The sequence below is a fragment of the Rutidosis leptorrhynchoides genome, chromosome 3, assembly GCF_046630445.1.
Source record: "Rutidosis leptorrhynchoides isolate AG116_Rl617_1_P2 chromosome 3, CSIRO_AGI_Rlap_v1, whole genome shotgun sequence".
Taxonomy (NCBI): domain Eukaryota; kingdom Viridiplantae; phylum Streptophyta; class Magnoliopsida; order Asterales; family Asteraceae; genus Rutidosis; species Rutidosis leptorrhynchoides.
Window position 1 is genome coordinate 91,533,062 of NC_092335.1, and position 18,095 is coordinate 91,551,156.

The following is an 18,095-nucleotide window of genomic DNA, read 5'->3' on the forward strand; positions in this document are numbered from 1 at the left end:
AAATAGTGTACTGTAGTAAATAGTGTGTACTGTAGCAATAGTATTTTACTGTAGCAAATAGTTTTTACTGTAGGGAATAGTATTTTACTGTATAAAATAGTATTTTACTATAGTAAATAGTATTTTACTGTAGCAAATAGTGTTTTACTGTAGCAAATATACTGTAGCAAATAGTGTTTTAGTTGTACATCTTTAATTTAATTGTATTTCTTCTTTTATATATATATATATATATATATATATATATATATATATATATATATATATATATATATATATATATATAAAATAAAAACATACATCATAAAAAAAATAAAACGATTATATAATTATCATAAGTTATGACGTTCGTGAATCATCAGGCAAACAGGGTGGTCAATTGTCTACATAATCTCATTTCAATTAATCAAGTCTTAACAAGTTTGATTGCTTAACATATTGGAAACATTTATTCATGTAAATATTAATCTCATATAATATATAATCCTGGAAAAGTTCGGGTCACTACAGTACATACCCATTAAATAAATTTCGTCCCTAAATTTTAAGCAGTTGGAGGTGTTGACACATCTTCTGGAAATAAGTGTGGGTATTTCTTCTTCATCTGATCTTCACAATCCCAGGTGAACTCGGGTCCTCTACGAGCATCCCATCTAACCTTAACGATTGGTATTTTGTTTTGCTTAAGTCCTTTAACCTCACGATTCATTATTTCGACTGGTTCTTCAATGAATTAAAGTTTTTCATTGATTTGAATTTCGTCTAAAGGAATAGTGAGATCTTCTTTGGCTAAGAATTTCTTCAGATTCGATACGTGAAAAGTATTATGTACGCCGGCGAGTTGTTGAGGTAATTCAAGTCGGTAAGCTACTGGTCCTACACGATCTATAATTTTGAATGGTCCAATGTACCTTGGATTCAGTTTCCCCCGTTTACCAAATCGAACAACACCTTTCCAAGGTGATACCTTAAGCATGACAATATCACCAGTTTCAAATTCTATATCTTTTCTTTTGCTGCTCTTTTGTCAACTTTGGGCGGTTTTCAACCGTTGTTGAATTTGAATGATTTTCTCGGTAGTTTCTTGGATAATTTCTGGACCCGTAATTTGTCTATCCCCCACATCACTCCAATAAATCGGAGACCTGCACTTTCTGCAATAAAGTGCCTCAAACGGTGCCATCTCAATACTCGAGTGGTAACTGTTGTTGTAGAAAAATTCTGCTAACGGTAGATGTCGATCCCAACTATTTCCAAAATCAATAACACATGCTCGTAGCATGTATTCAAGGGTCTGTATTGTCCTTTCACTTTGCCCATCAGTTTGTGGATGACATGCAGTACTCATGTCTAGACGAGTCCCCAATGCTTGTTGTAACGTTTGCCAAAACTTTGAGACAAATCTGCCATCCCTATCAGAGATAATAGAGATTGGAATTCCATTTCTGGAGACAACTTCCTTCAAGTATAGTCGTGCTAAATTCTCCATTTTATCATCTTCTCTCATTGGCAGAAAGTGTGCTGACTTGGTGAGACGATCGACTATTACCCAAATAGTATCATACCCACTTGCAGTCCTTGGCAATTTAGTAATGAAATCCATAGTAATGTTTTCCCATTTCCATTCTGGTATTTCAGGTTATTGAAGTAGACCTGATGGTTTCTGATGTTCAGCTTTGACCTTAGAACACGTCAAACATTCTCCTACGTATTTAGCGATATCGGCTTTCATACCCGGCCACCAAAAGTGTTTCTTGAGATCTTTGTACATCTTCCCCGCTCCGGGATGTATTGAATATCTGGTCTTATGTGCTTCCTTAAGTACCATTTCTCTCACATCTCCAAACTTTGGTACCCAAATTCTTTCAGCCCTATATCGGGTTCCGTCTTCCCGAATATTAAGATGTTTCTCCGATCCTTTGGGTATTTCATTCTTCAAATTTCCTTCTTTTAAAACTCTCTGATGTGGCTCTTTTATTTGAGTAGTAAGGTTAGTACGAATAATTATATTCATAGCTTTTACCCGCATAGGTTCTCTATCCTTCCTACTCAAAGCGTCGGCTACCACATTCGCCTTCCCCGGGTGGTATCGAATCTCAAAGTCATAATCGTTCAATAGTTCAATCCACCTACGTTGCCTCATGTTTAGCTGTTTCTGATCAAATATAAGTTGGAGACTTTTGTGGTCGGTATATATGATACTTTTGACCCCATATAAGTAATGTCTCCAAGTCTTTAATGCAAAAACAACCGCGCCTAATTCCAAATCATGTGTCGTATAATTCTGCTCGCGAATCTTCAATTGTCTGGATGCATAAGCAATTACTTTCGTTCGTTATATTAATACACAACCAAGACCTTGCTTTGAGGCGTCACAATATATCACAAAATCATCATTCCCTTCAGGCAATGACAACATAGGTGCCGTAGTAAACTTTTTCTTCAACAATTGAAACGCTTTCTCCTGCTCATACTTCCATTCAAATTTCTTCCCTTTATGCATCAATGCAGTCAAGAGTTTTGCTATTTTGGAAAAATCTTGGATGAACCTTCTGTAGTAACCAGCCAATCCTAAAAATTGGCGTATCTGCGTCGGAGTTTTCGGGGTTTCCCATTTCTCAATGGTTTCAATCTTTGCCGGATCAACTTGAATACCTTCTTTGCTCACTATGTGACCGAGGAATTGAACTTCTTTCAACCAAAATGCACACTTTGAAAATTTAGCAAACAGTTTCTCATTCCTCAACAATTCTAGCACTTTTCTTAAATGTTCTTCTTGCTCTTGCTCATTCTTTCAGTAGATAAGGATGTCATCGATGAAAACAATAACAAACTTGTCAAGATATAGCCCACACACTCGGTTCATGAGATCCATGAACACAGCTGGTGCGTTAGTCAATCCAAATGGCATAACCATAAACTCATAATGACCGTAACGCGTCCTAAAAGCAGTCTTTGGAATATCATCTTCCTTCACCCGCATTTGATGATACCCGGAACGTAAATCGATCTTCTAATAAACCAACGAGCCTTGTAGTTGATCAAATAAGTTGTCGATTCTCGGTAATGGATAACGGTTTTTGATGTTAAGTTTGTTCAACTCTCTATAGTCGATACACAACCTGAATGTGTCATCCTTCTTTTTGACAAACAAAACAGAAGCTCCCCACGGTGATGTACTTGGTTGAATGAAACCACGCTCTAAAAGTTCTTGTAATTGGCTCTGGAGTTCCTTCATTTCGCTGGGTGCGAGTCTGTATGGCGCACGAGCTATCGGTGCAGCCCCGGGTACAAGATCTATTTGGAATTCAACGGATCGATGTGGAGGTAGTCCCGGTAATTCTTTCGGAAATACATCGGGAAATTCTTTTGCAACGGGAACATCACTGATGTTCTTTTCTTCGGGTTTGACTTCCTTGATGTGTGCTAGAATGATATAGCAACCTTTTCTTATTAGTTTTTGCGCCTTCAAACTACTAATAAAATTTAACTTCGCATTGCTCTTTTCTCCGTACACCATTAAAAGTTTTCCTTTTTCGCGTACAATGCGAATCGCATTTTTGTAACATACAACCTCTGATCTCTCCTTTTTCAACCAGTCCATGCCAATTATCACATCAAAACTTCCTAACTCTACTGTTATCAAATTAATCTTAAATGTTTCACCAACCAGTTTAATTTCTCGGTTTTGACATATTTTATCCGCCGTATTAAACTTACCGTTTGCTAATTGGAGTAAAAACTTATTATCCAAAGGCGTTAATGGACAACTTAATTTGGCACAAAAATCTCTACTCATATAGCTTCTATCCACACCCGAATCAAATAAAACATAAGCAGGTTTATCGTCAATAAGAAACGTACCCGTAACAAGCTCCGGGTCTTCTTGTGCTTCTATCGAATTAACGTTGAAGAATCTTCCTCGTCCTTGACCATTTTTATTTTCCTGATTTGGGCACCTAGTTTTGTAGTGGCCCTTCTTTCCGCATCCGAAACAAATAATGTTGGTATTTTCTGTTCCTTTATTCCCTGGTCTGTAAACTTCACACTTTGCCGCACTATGCCCCATTCTATTACACATGGTACATGTTACCGAACAATAAATATCCGGATGGTACCCTTCACACCTTTTGCACGGAATTTTCTGGTTTTTGTTGCCATTGTTGTTATTGAGATGGTTGTTGTTGCGATTGTTATTATTGTTGAGATGGTGTTTGTAGTGGTTGTTGTTGTTGGGATTATTGTTGTTGCGTTTGTTGTTGCAAAAATTGGTGCGATTGTAGTTGTGATTGTTGTGTTGATTGTTGAAGCGATGGTTACTGTTGTTGTGTTGGTGACTTTTGTCACTGTTTTCTTCCCACTTCCTCTTGACTTGTTTCGTGTTGGCTTCTTCGGCCGCCTACTCTTTAATTCTTCCCTCAATTTGATTTATGAGTTTATGAGCCATTCGACTTGCCTTTTGTATGGAGGCGGGCTCGTGTGAACTCACATCTTCTTGAATTCTTTCTGGTAACCCTTTTACAAATGCGTTGATCTTCTCTTCTTCATCTTCGAACGCTCCCGGACACAATAGGCACAATTCTGTGAATCGTCGTTCGTACGTGGTAATATCAAACCCTTGTGTTCGTAACCCTCTAAGCTCTACCTTGAGCTTATTGACCTCGTTTCTGGGACAGTACTGCTCGTTCATTAAGTGTTTGAATGTTGACCACGGTAGTGCGTAAGCAACATCTTGTCCCACCTGCTCGAGATATGTGTTCCACCATGTTAACACAGTACCTATGAAGGTATGCGTAGCGTACTTTACTTTGTCTTCTTTAGTGTACTTACTTATGGCAAACACCGATTCGACCTTCTCGGTCCACCGTTTCAATCCGATTGGTCCTTCGGTTCTATCGAATTCTAGAGGTTTACAGGCAGTGAATTCTTTGTAGGAGCATTCTACACGATTTCTTGTGGAATTAGTTCCACTGCTAGGTCCAGAGTTATTGTTATTATTTTGCATTACGGCCTGCACTGCGGCTATGTTTACAGCAAAATAGGTACGGAATTCTTCTTCACTCATATTCATGGTGTGTCGAGTAGTCGGTGCCATTTCCTTCAAAAATAGCCAAAAGAAATGAGTTAATCATATAGAATATTAAGAGTAGTCATTAGTATTTCGTAGCGTAATATAAACTTATTTATAAAAGCTTTTTCTTCATATTAGCGTTTTATAAGATTTAATTCGGGTAGTACCTACCCGTTAAGTTCATACTTAATAGCTAAAATACAATTCAACTACTACAATTCTATATGAGAAACTGATTACAATAATATTTTCACGTTCAAACTTTTAAACAATATTTTACAAATTTACAATACCGCTATTTTACATATAACATGAAATATAGCACACAATAACATTGATACAAGGCAATTGCGAAGACAATTCTAGTTTAACGCAATTCGTTCCGCTAAAGCAATAAAGATACGTAATTCATAGGTCCAGAAGCAAGTCATGCATTCGGGTTTTACTAATACTATTTCCCATCCTTGATCTTGTGGAACATACCCGTTATGGCCGTTGGCTAGGCAGCATGTTGTAATGTCGTTAAAAGGGTGAGGGTTTCGTAATGCCCAACAGCCCCGTAACAATCTTAAAAACCTTGTTTCTCACCCCCAACTACCGAATCCGTCACTAACCCGTAAGCATAACATGCTTCTTTATGTTGCATGTTAGAAGCTCTTTCTAAAGCACGAAGTCCTATGTTGGGATATGTTGAGTCAAAATAGGTTATTAACCCGTAGTGTAAAATTGCACTTGGGTTCCCCGCATTTAACGCATTAAAGAAAACACGGCGTAACTTAAGGTCTCCCCAATGTGATATACCCCATCTTTCAAAAGAAAGTCTTTTATAAACTAAGGCATGCCTGAAACGTTCTTCAAATGTTCTACAAACTAATTTTACTGTAAATAATTGTGCCGACGAATTCTGACCGACTCTAGACAAGATTTCATCAATCATGTCCCCGGGTAGGTCTTCTAAAATTTTTGGTTGTCTATCCTTAACATCCATTTTGTGTTTTTATACTGTAAAAATAAACGAGGGTTAGATTCATAAAAGATACTTAACAAACAATGCAAGCAATTTTTACATATATTATAAAAGCACAAGCACACTATATTACATATATTACATCGCATGATTACAACTCGTTATTCAGACTCACTTGTTTCTTCTTCTTCGGACTTGGTTTGTTTCGCTAATTTCCTAGGGATATATGGTGCTCCCCTAATACGAACTGTTCTTTTCACAAATTCTCTAGAAAAACCTGGTGGCTTAGATGTTCCGGGGTTATAGCTAAAACTTAAGAAATATGGGTGTTGACGGTATTTCCCATCGGGATATTTCATGTTAACATAGAGGTCATCGGGGTTGGAATTAGGTTTCTCTATTTTGATGCCTTTTCCCTTATTATTTTCTTTTTCCTTTTCAAATTGGGTCAGGGTAATTTCTATAACATCATCGAAATCCTCATCGAGATCCGATTCATCGGAAAATTGGTAATCTTCCCAATATTTTGCTTCCTCGGCGGAAACACCAATGACCATTATTAATTTTGATCCATTGGTTGAGGGTTTTCTTTTATTTATCTATTTTTCAGTGGTTTCTAATATTTCCTCCTTCGGAACCTCTTCTTCTTCCGGTTCCTCTTCTTCCGGTTCCTCTTCGGGAATTTGTGAGTCTTCCCAATATATATGACTCTTCATTATTATTAGGTGAGTCAATGGGATTTGTACTAGAGGTAGACATCTATCAGACAATATCAAACACATTAAGAGATTAATATATCACATAATATTTACATGTTAATAATATATAGTTTTCAAGAAAAAGTGTTAAGCAATCGTTTTTAAAGAAAAATATACGGTCGAAGTCCAGACTCACTAATGCATCCTAACAAACTCAATAAGACACACTAATGCAAATTTCTGGTTCTCTAAGACCAACGCTCGGATACCAACTGAAATGCCTCGTTCATATTGATTATAAACGTTTCATATTAATTGATTTCCTTGCGAGGTATTGACCTCTATATGAGAGGTTTTTCAAAGACTGCATTCGTTTTTAAAACAAACCATAACCTTTATTTTATCGTTAAAGGTTTTAAAATCATAACGTAGATTATCCAGTAATGATAATCTAAAAGATAACATTTTTCACACGACCATTACATATTGGTTTACAATAATATTACACATCGATTTAAATTTCCGAATGCTGTTTTTAAACAATATATTACAAGCATGCTGACTCCAATTCTTGTCCTTAATTAGCATGCAACAGTGGAAGCTCTTAATAATCACCTGAGAATAAACATGCTTAAAAAATTCAACAAAAATGTTGGTGAGTTATAGGTTTAACCTATATATATCAAATTGTAATAATAGACCACAAGATTTCATTTTTCATAACATCCATCTCATATCAGGCATTTCGCATAAACTGCATAGAGATAAAAATCATTCATATGGTGAACACCTAGTAACCGACATTAACAGAATGCGTCTAGAATATCTCCATCATTCCGGAACTCTCATCAGACATGATAAAATCGAAGTACTAAAGCATCCGTAACCCGGAAGGGGTTTGTTAGGCCCAATAGATCTATCTTTTGGATTCGCGTCAATTAGGGTTTCTGTTCCCTAATTCTTAGATTACCAGACTAAAAAGGGTGATATTCGGTAATAATAATTCAACCATAGAATGTAGTTTCGCATACTTGTATCTATTTTGTAAAACATTTATAAAACTGCATGTATTCTCATCCCAAAATATTAGATTTTAAAAGTGGGACTATAACTCACTTTCACATATTCTTAATTCGTCGAGAATTAGACTTGGCCACTGATCGATTCATGAACCTATAACAAATATATACATATATATCAAAGTATGATCGAAATATATTCACAATATGTTTTATTACGTTTTAACGATTTAAGTTTGTTAAGTTAGCAGTCCAACGTTAGTAATCTACAACTAGTTGTCCACAGTTAGATGTACAGAATTAAATCAATATATATTATCTCGAATCAATCCACGACCCAGTGTATACAAGTCTCCAGCTAGATCACAACTCAAAGTATATATATTATTTTGGAATCAACCTCAACCCTGTATAGCTAACTCGAACATTACTGCATATAGAGTGTCTATGGTTGTTCCATAATAATATATATATATATGGGTCGATATGATATGTCAAAACATTGTATACGTGTCTATGGTATCCCAAGATTACATAATATATGTTAGAATACATGTATAATACAATATAAGTTAGTTAAGTTATGATTTGTATAGATTTTTTATAATTTTCACGTAGCTACAACAAGTAAAAATATTCAATTTTGTTTTACCCATAAATTCTTTGTTTTAAATCCATTTTGAGTGATTCAAGTTGCTATGATTTCATATTGAACTGAAATTTATGAATCTAAATAGAAAAAGTATAAGTTTATAGTCAGAAATATAAGTTACAAGTCGTTTTTGTAAGAGGTAATAATTTTAGTCGAAAGAACGACGTCTTGATGACCATTTTGAAAAACATACTTCCACTTTGAGTATAACCATGATTTTTGGATATAGTTTCATGTTCATAAGAAAAATCATTTTCCCAGAAGAACAACTTTTAAATCAAAGTTTATCATAGTTTTTAATTATCTAACCCAAAACAGCCCTCGGTTTCACTACGATGGCGTATGTCCGGTTTTACGGTGTTATTCGTGTTTCCAGGTTTTAAATCATTAAGCTAGCATATCATATAGATATAGAACATGTGTTTAGTTGATTTTAAAAGTCAAGTTAGAAGGATTAACTTTGTTTGCAAACAAGTTTAGAATTAACTAAACTATGTTCTAGTTATTACAAGTTTAAATCTTCGAATAAGATAGTTATAAATATATATATGAATCGAATGTTGTTAAGAACATCATTACTACCTCAAGTTTAGTAGATAAACCTACTAGAAGTGACAAAAAATGATTTAGCTTCAAAGGATCTTGGATGGCTTGAAAGTTCTTGAAGTAGAATCATGACACGAAAACAAATTCAAGTAAGATTCCTACCCGGATTAAGATTGTTATAGTTATAGAAATTGAAAATTTTGAATATGAGTATTACCTTGAATTAGAATGATAACCTACTGTAAATAATAGAGGTTTCTTGATCTTAGATGATTACTTGGAATGGATTAGAAAGCTTGGAAGTAGACTTGCAAACTTGAATGTGTTCTTGAAGTTTACTTGAGTAGTTGTTTTGAAAGTTGATCTAGGTTAGGATTTATGAACTAGATTGAGCTAGATTTTGTTGAAGATGATGGAGAACACTTAGAACACCAAGAGAGAACTTGAGAGAGATAAGCTTGATGCATGAAAGTTGAAAAATGAAAGTGTTATGGTTGGTGAAGAAAAACGTGATCCTACCCTTGAATATAAGGTTCCATTAATTTGTATTTTTATTAGATATTTCATGCTAGTTGCCAAATGATGGTTCCCACATATTTAGGTGACTCATTAAGGCTGCTAAGAGCTGATCATTGAAGTGTATATACCAATAGTATATTCATTTAGAAGTTGTGTATTATACGAGTACGAATACGGATTGAATACGAGTAAATAGTGTTATTGTAGTAAATAGTGTACTGTAGCAAATAGTATTTTACTGTAGCAAGCGAAAATTTACTGTAGCAAATAGTATTTTACTGTAGCAATAGTGTGTTACTGTAGTAAATAGTGTTTTACTGTAGCAAATAGTGTTTTAGTTGTACATCTTTAATTTAATTGTATATTTCTTCATATATATATATATATATATATATATATATATATATATATATATATATATATATATATATATATATATATATATATATATAATAAAAACTTACAAAAAAAAAATAAAACGATTATATAATATCACAAGTTATGACATTCGTGAATCATCAGGCAAACGGGGTGGTCAATTGTCTACATAAACTCATTTCAATTAATCAAGTCTTAACAAGTTTGATTGCTTAACATGTTGAAAACATTTATTTATGTAAATATTAATCTCATATAATATATAATCATAGAAAAGTTTGGGTCACTACACCGCTGTATTTAAAGCCTCACCCCAAAAAGAACTAGGCAACCCTGCATGTGAAAGCAAACATCTAACTCTTTCAACCAAAGTTCTATTCATCCTCTCTGCTAAGCCATTCAACTGAGGTGTCTTTGGAGGTGTCTTCTGATACCAGATACCATTCTCCTTATAATAAGCATCAAATCTTCCAATGTATTCGCCGCCATTATCAGTCCGAATACACTTAAGCTTCTTCCTCGTTTGCCTTTCAACTAGGGCATGAAATTCCTTAAACTTCTCAAATACTTAATCCTTTGACTTTAAGGTGTAAACCCACACCTTCCTGGAATGATCATCAATGAATGTAACAAAGTAGGAGCATCCACCATGTGTCCTAATCTTCATAGGCCCACAAACATCAGAATGTACTAGGTCAAGTACGTTCTCCATTCGAAAAGGAGAATGACTTTTAAACACAACTCTGGTCTGTTTTCCTGCCAAACAGTGAGAGCACTTACTCAAATTAATATCACCAACACCCGACAACACATTCTTCTTAAACAAGATAGACATTCCCTTTTCACTCATGTGGCCAAGTCTTTTATGACACAAATCAGTAGAGTCAACATTGTCCACAGCGTTAACAATGTTCTGGAGAATCTTCAAACGCATAATGTATAATCTTGAGTCTTTCTTGCCTCTTCCCACTATCATAGAACCAAGAGTTAGTTTCCAAATACCATCACCAAAACCGCTATGATAACCATCATAATCAAGAATGCATGTTGAAATGACATTAAGTCTCATATCCGAAACATGTTTTGCATTATGCAAAACCAACTCCATCCCCGTGTCAAATTTCAAACAAACATCTCCAATACCAACGATTTTTGATAACCTGATATTACCCATCCTAGCAGATCCATAGTCAACCGGAGTGTAAGATGAGTAGTTGTCTCTACATGTTGCAACATGACATGTAGCACCGCCATCAACAATCCAACTCGTGTCATCATGAGTAAGATTAATCATATCATAATCAATACAAACAAAGAACTCATCCGTGATAGCATTAACTTCAACCTTATCATCACCATCATCACTTTTCTTTTATTTATTATTGCCATATGCTTTTTTCTTCTCGTTCTTGGACTTTGGACAATACCACTTTGTGTGCCCCTTTTCATGATAATTATAACACTCAACATTAGCAAATTTACCTTTGCTTGAGCTGTTACGATGATTGCCTCTTTTACCCTGACTTCTACTATGACTTCTTCCCCGCATTTCTATGACCAAAATATCTGACTGTGAAGAGGAACCTTGTGACTTTCTTCTCATTTCTTCATTCAATAGACTACCCTTAGCCAATTCCATGGTGATAGTACCATTAGGTGCAGAGTTGGACAATGATGTCCTAAAAGTCTCCCAAGCGTCCGGTAATGTACCAAGTAACCAAAGGCCTTGAACCTCATCCTTAAACTTGATACCCATTCCTGCAAACTAATTTATAATACCCTGAAATGCATTTAAGTGATCTGTAATAGGAGTCCATCATGATACTTCGAAGCCATCATCTGCTTAATTAAGAACAACTTGTTATTCCCAGTCTTCTGTTCATATAACTGCTCAAGCTTTTTCCATAAGGATTTAGCATCATTCTCCCCGCTGATATGGTTCACAACATTATCATCAACCCACTGCCGAATATACCCACATACCTGTCTATGAAAAAATTTTCATTGAGCTTCAGACTTACCCTCAGGCATGCCCTCAGTAAAAATAGATAAATAATAATCTTTCACATAAAGAAGATCCTCCATTTTACCTTTCCAAACATGATAATTTGAACCATTTAAACTAATCATTTTACTTGTATTAGCTTCCATCTTTTACACAAGTCAAATAAAATAACCTAGCTCTTGATACCAATTTGATGGAAAAAATAAGTCACAACGGGTAATTTGACAAAGCGGAAATAAACCGTGTTAGACAAACACTTTCCCGACCCGTATAAAACAGTGAGGATGCTAACAAATAAATTATACCAAATGCAATTCAAATCAGCCCCAAATCAACAATATAAATAATAATTGAGCAAACACAAAGACACGAGCTTTTTACGTGGAAAAACCTCTCAAAACGAGAGTAAAAAACCGCGGGACCTGTAGGCCACTTAAATTCCACTATCATCAACAAGAGAGCAATAAAATAGGTCTTATCTAGATCAATTATAGGCATACAACATCATCATCATACTATTGAACTACAACAATCAACAAGTATATGAAACACCTAAACACAAAAGAGGAATTTTCTCACCCAAAACACTGCTACTGTTCCAGCAGCAAGAACTTGACCTACAGACCTTATTAGATGAATTCAATGGTTGAAAACCTTGACACTGATGTCAGGAAGACACAACCCAAAAATGGTGAAGAGTCAACGGTCGGATCTCCGGGGATCGAAGGTTTTCTGGACTGCTGTATTTGTAGACGGGAATTGGGAATCACACTCTTTTTCTTAATCTCTCCAACTCTCTTGTGTGTCAAATGGCTGCACAAAAACCTTTTATATGATGCCCTAAAGATACAAGGCCAAGGAAACCTTGTATGGGCCTAATTATTGGGCTTTGGGCCATCCTCATAAATGAAAACCCAAATAAAACCCAACAGAACTAAAGCAAACAAATTAATACGACTAATAATTTGTGTAATCTATTGAAGATTTAAGTATAACTCATTACTTAAGAAATTATGTTTTTTTTACAGCTGTTAGGATCACCCAGGGGGACTTAACTACTTACGCGTTCATCTCATACACAGTTATACCCGCCTCCAACTGCGTGCCCAGGAGAAAACCTGCACCAATCCCATATGGGGCATGGACGGTAAAACCCCCTCCCCTTTAACCCCCCCCCCCCCAACCCAACGCGATGTGGGAAAAGTGTCATGGGTGAAACTTCATGGCAGGGATGAAATTGTGAGTTAATATTTAGCCAACGAGGGTCGAACTCATGACCTCCTTTAAAGGAGGCAGGCCACCGACCGCTGAATCATATCACAACCTCACTTAAGAAATTATGAGTTTATGTATTCCAGGTTATCTTATATGTATACGAAAGCTCAACGAGTTATTACACGATGTATTCATGAGAATCCAAACTACATAGTGGCCCAAAAATTTTATTATCCTTATTGTAATGGTTTCTTTGGGAGTTGAATCATTGATAAACCACTATATTCAGCTGCTTCTTTGGACATGTGCAAAGTGTACGATCGTATAGGGCTCGAAAAATTTAAGAGGCCCAAATTTTTGTAAATCCTTTATAATTATATACGTTTAACCCAAAAAATTAGTGTTGGATTGAATTAGTGTTGGTTTACAAAGTAGGTCTGATATGGCCAAAACGGACGGTTTTATTTTTGCGGTGTCGTTAGGTCGCAACACGTCAGAATCAGCTACCAAAAGAGAGTAAGGGTTTTATCATTTATATTTAGCTGGGGTTTCCTAGCTATAACTCACCCACTTATCTTCCTTTTAACGAGTAAGTGGTAAATATAACTCAGGTTCATATTTTAGGTTCATATTTTTGTATGTTTACTCAGTAATGAGGGACAAAATTACCTATATAGTTAACCCTAGTGACAAGAGGCGATAGATTAAGGTTTACTAATAATACGGTAATTTAACTGGAAAGATAAAGATAGATAGGTATGGAGAATAGAATTCTGATGGTGAATTATCACAAGAGTTCAACTTCCTAGAATAAACACTAAACCTCAACCAACTGGGCTATGAACCTAACTGATTTATCACTAAGAGTTTAGGCTTTGAAGATTCTGGCTAAGACGGATATCCCTACTCCCAATGTTAACCTAAAAAGGTTTAAACGACCTTATGGATAGAATCCTAGGTACATGAACAAAGTGGTATACCCATAAAGGAATGTCTCAGCTTTTCTTAATCCTAGTTGGTCTAACTAAAGTAATATTCCACCGCTTAACACTACGCTATGCCTTAACATTAACAGACGTGCAATCTTAGATATTCTAAGGTACCGCTAATTCGATTAGAGGTCTATCCTTCGCTATCACTTATTCAACCCCGGATCATCTTGCAACATCTCAAGAACGTTGCTTCTGATGTGAATCATGCTTTTGAGCAAGCTAGTGTTCACTAAACTATAGTTGGTCTAGTGTTCCCTATTGTGACGTTAAGCACACATAACTACTTACCTTGTATCCTAGGGTTGATCAGGTCCTAATACTAGGTTATAGCCACGTTAATAAGCGGAAAGGGTGATCCGTAAATTAAACTTCTAAACCGTCAAGGTTTCAGCATAACAATAGGATAAGTTTCAGATAAAGTATTCAACATATAATAAACATTTGTAATAGATAGATAGGCATGTAATATGAAAGCAACTTAAGATAACAAGATAACTTCATTAAATTAAGGAAAGCGTTCACCGTTTACAGACGAGATCTGGACCATTACAAGTGCTGACATCCTCTAGACCACTCCTATTACAATATTCGGTGTTCGCCTCTGGGTACTTAATTTCCCGCTCGGAGGTGAGAAGGCCTTGAAAGCTCTAGTGAGAGAAAGTGTATTGTAGTGAGAGAGTGAGGAGAAGTGTGTTCAAATCGGATGACAAAAAGCCTTTAAATAGACTTGGATTTTGCCTGCAAACGGCTGGCAGGCCGTTTACAGGGGCCGTTTGCCAGACCAGCCCGTTTGTAGGGGCCGTTTGCCCTGGCCGTTTGGCAGGCCGTTTGGCCAGCCGTTTGGCTTGCCTGGTTAGCTGATTTTCCTGGATCGTAACTTGATTTCTTGTCCTTCACCGTTTTCGCTCTAGAATCTTCATTTTAGCTCTGTTTCTCTTGATTCTTCTTGTATCGTCTTCGTAATTACTTTATCTACAAATTTAACCAAAAAAGCAATTATTTTGCTGACAAAATTTTGAACTTTATGCTTTTGGGACTCAATATCGGGGGTAAAAACATGAATTTTTAGCCGATATCAAATATCCCACACTTAGACTTTGCTTATCCTCAAGCAAACTTTCGAACCTTAAACACTGAATACTTTTATTCGTAGTGATCAAGTGGTCTTTGTTTCGCAAGACGGAGGAGCGAAAACTTAGTTTCATTCTTTTTGTTATTCTTAAACCCTTTTCCGCAAGCATGAGAGTAGGTTACATAACTGAGGCTATCTCACTCAGATCACTCGTTTCACTAAAGTGTTTAGGGTGTCCTATAGTTCTAAGAAATGAAATCGCTCTTAGCCAGTCATGCTCACGTTCTTCATCGTAGGCTTGATCAAGACTCAAATCTCCATCACTTATTTGAGAGAATTTTCAGTTATTGTCTCAGCTTGGATCGTGAAGAGATGGTGATTTAGAGATTTCTGGGGTGCGAAGGGTTTTGATAGATAGGAGTTTCTTTTGAAAGATCGAATTTTAGTGATCCTTTCAGCTTTTTAGTCAGGAGTTTCACGGTGAGCATCCTTCTTTTTGACTGCCAGGAGTTCTTTTTCTCGAATCTTTTCAGAACCTTTATTCATCGGTATATATATATATATATATATATATATATATATATATATATATATATATATATATATATATATATATATATATATATATATATATATATATATATATATATATATATATATATATATATATTTTTTTTTTTTTTTTTTCTTTTTTTCTTTTTTTTAACAAGCATCTTTCGCTTTTCTCTTCGAGGTCTCCTTTCCTTGGCGGTCTTCCTTGATAGTTGGCTCGGATGCTCGCATTTTTTTCTAATGCGGTTTTATAGAGGGTTTCCCGAAAGGAATGATTTTGTCGAGATTTATTTCTTTATTTATGAAGCGAATAGAGTAGATAAGTAGTGGTGGATGGAATTGTGGAATGAAGATGGAAATGAAGGTGTGTAATGGGGGATGTTTTTGTCTTCACGAATAGCCGAGGTTCAAACTTAGTCATCCTTGTCAAAATGTGTGATTTCGAAATGTAGATCAAGTTCTGATTCGGAGATGTTAACATCGGCGCGCTCAACGGAAGTATGGTGAAGCACTAAAAATGAGTGCTTATAAAGCCTTATTTGGGGGTGCCACACAACAATTATAATGTGTCGAATCGCGCCTTTCATTATGCAATGCTCTTTTGGAAAATTTGGTTTGATTTTCGCAAAAAGTTTTAACCTTGTTTTACTCTTTGGTCTATTTTGTAGCAAAAACTTTTTTGATCTTTTATAGAATTTTGTAATCCTTAGTGCTTATAGTCCGGAAAGTTTTAAATTTTGTGAAAAATTTAGTTTTATCAACACTTGAGGGTTTTACAAGAATCGTTATGTACAACATTTATTGTCCTCAATGTTAAGGATACGGCGTATCCCACACTTTAGGTTTTAAAAGAGGCATTTTGTTATTAAAAGTTTATGTTGATGGGGTTGCCAATCCCACACTTAGTTTTAAAGTGGTATAGTAGTTGCGTATATTCTATTTGAAAAAGTGGTAAAGACGTAGTACTCCCCTATGGTTGCTACTCGTGCAGTCGGAAGGTGTGCCAATTATGGTTTCTTCAGTTCTCGTGTTGGCGTCATCCTTGTTCAGCGCGTCCTTGCTCCAAGTTATGCTTCCATCTCGTATGGTCTCGATCGTCGTTTGTTTGTGACGTTTTATTCATGCAATTTTATTCTAAATATCTTACATACTCAAAAACATAAAGTAGTTATGCCCGAGATTGGGCGTACAAACATAGAGTAATAAAGTATCATAAGTAATTATCAAAATAGTTCAGAAATAATGACAGTTATGGTTGAGGTGGCGGATACGGAAGGGAGTAAGATACATTGGTGCACGGCCTCATCGGGTTCCTCAAAGCAGACTGTCCCTCGTCAGTCATCTCCTCGTCTGTAGTGAATTGTTGAGCCAATTCTGCCATGTTCATACCCGAGGATATCCTGAATTGTATCTCATCTGATTGCGCAATCAGTCCTGTAAGCGATGAGGTGCTCGTGTGAATCATAGGCCCTGTACACCAACCCATACCTTCCTGAAGATCCCTACCCCACTGTGGGTTCACACCCATACCGTCTATACCCTGCATGACTCCTTCAGTCGTATATCGGTTCGCAGCCTGATCCCATATAGAAGCCTGAGCGTCGGTAGATGTATCTCTGTGAGTGCTAATGTGGCATGTGTCGAACAGGTTGTCGACGAAACCCGTGACCCCTGTGCTCTGTTCCCTAGGAGGAGATGGAATGACTATACGCTACGTGTAGTGATGCTAAGGTGGAGATGGGGGTCCTGTATACTGATGGTTCGGGCCTGCGCCTCTGGGGTCCCTGTGGGATACTGGTACCGGATACTCGTGAGGATATGGCGGAACATTGAGTTGCCTGCCCGCATAATGAGTAAAGTGATCCAGATTCTGAAAGATCGCATGATGAGCAAACCAACTCTCACGTCCGGGTAGATCTCCCATGCGATAGTGGTACTGCAGAAAGTGCGGCCTATCCCCTTCCCCAACTGATGAGTGTCGGCGGGTGTTAGTGGGTCGTACCTGTGTGGTGAGATCATCCTCATCCCGTGGTTCCTGAGAACCTCGCCGTCTCCGACCATCTCTCGTCCTCGTATCAGGCCTAAACCCTGCTACTCTTACCCCTGGTACTGTCCGATCCTCTGAGTCAGGTATTGGCGGATTAGCTGCAATGATTAACTGTTCACCCTCGATATGAATGTACTCCTAAGTGTTTAGTAGCCTATACCCTATCTCTTCTGACTCGGCTCCGGTCATATACCCAAATCTCTCAACACTCCCCAAAGCATGCATCCTACTAAGGATCTTGGTAACATTGGTTCCCAAAACTAGCACAACTGTTCTCACGGCATTCCTTTCATTGGTGAATGCCTGGGCTAGAAGGTGTGCAACTTGCATATTCTGGTTGTGGATCACGGCGTGCATCAAGC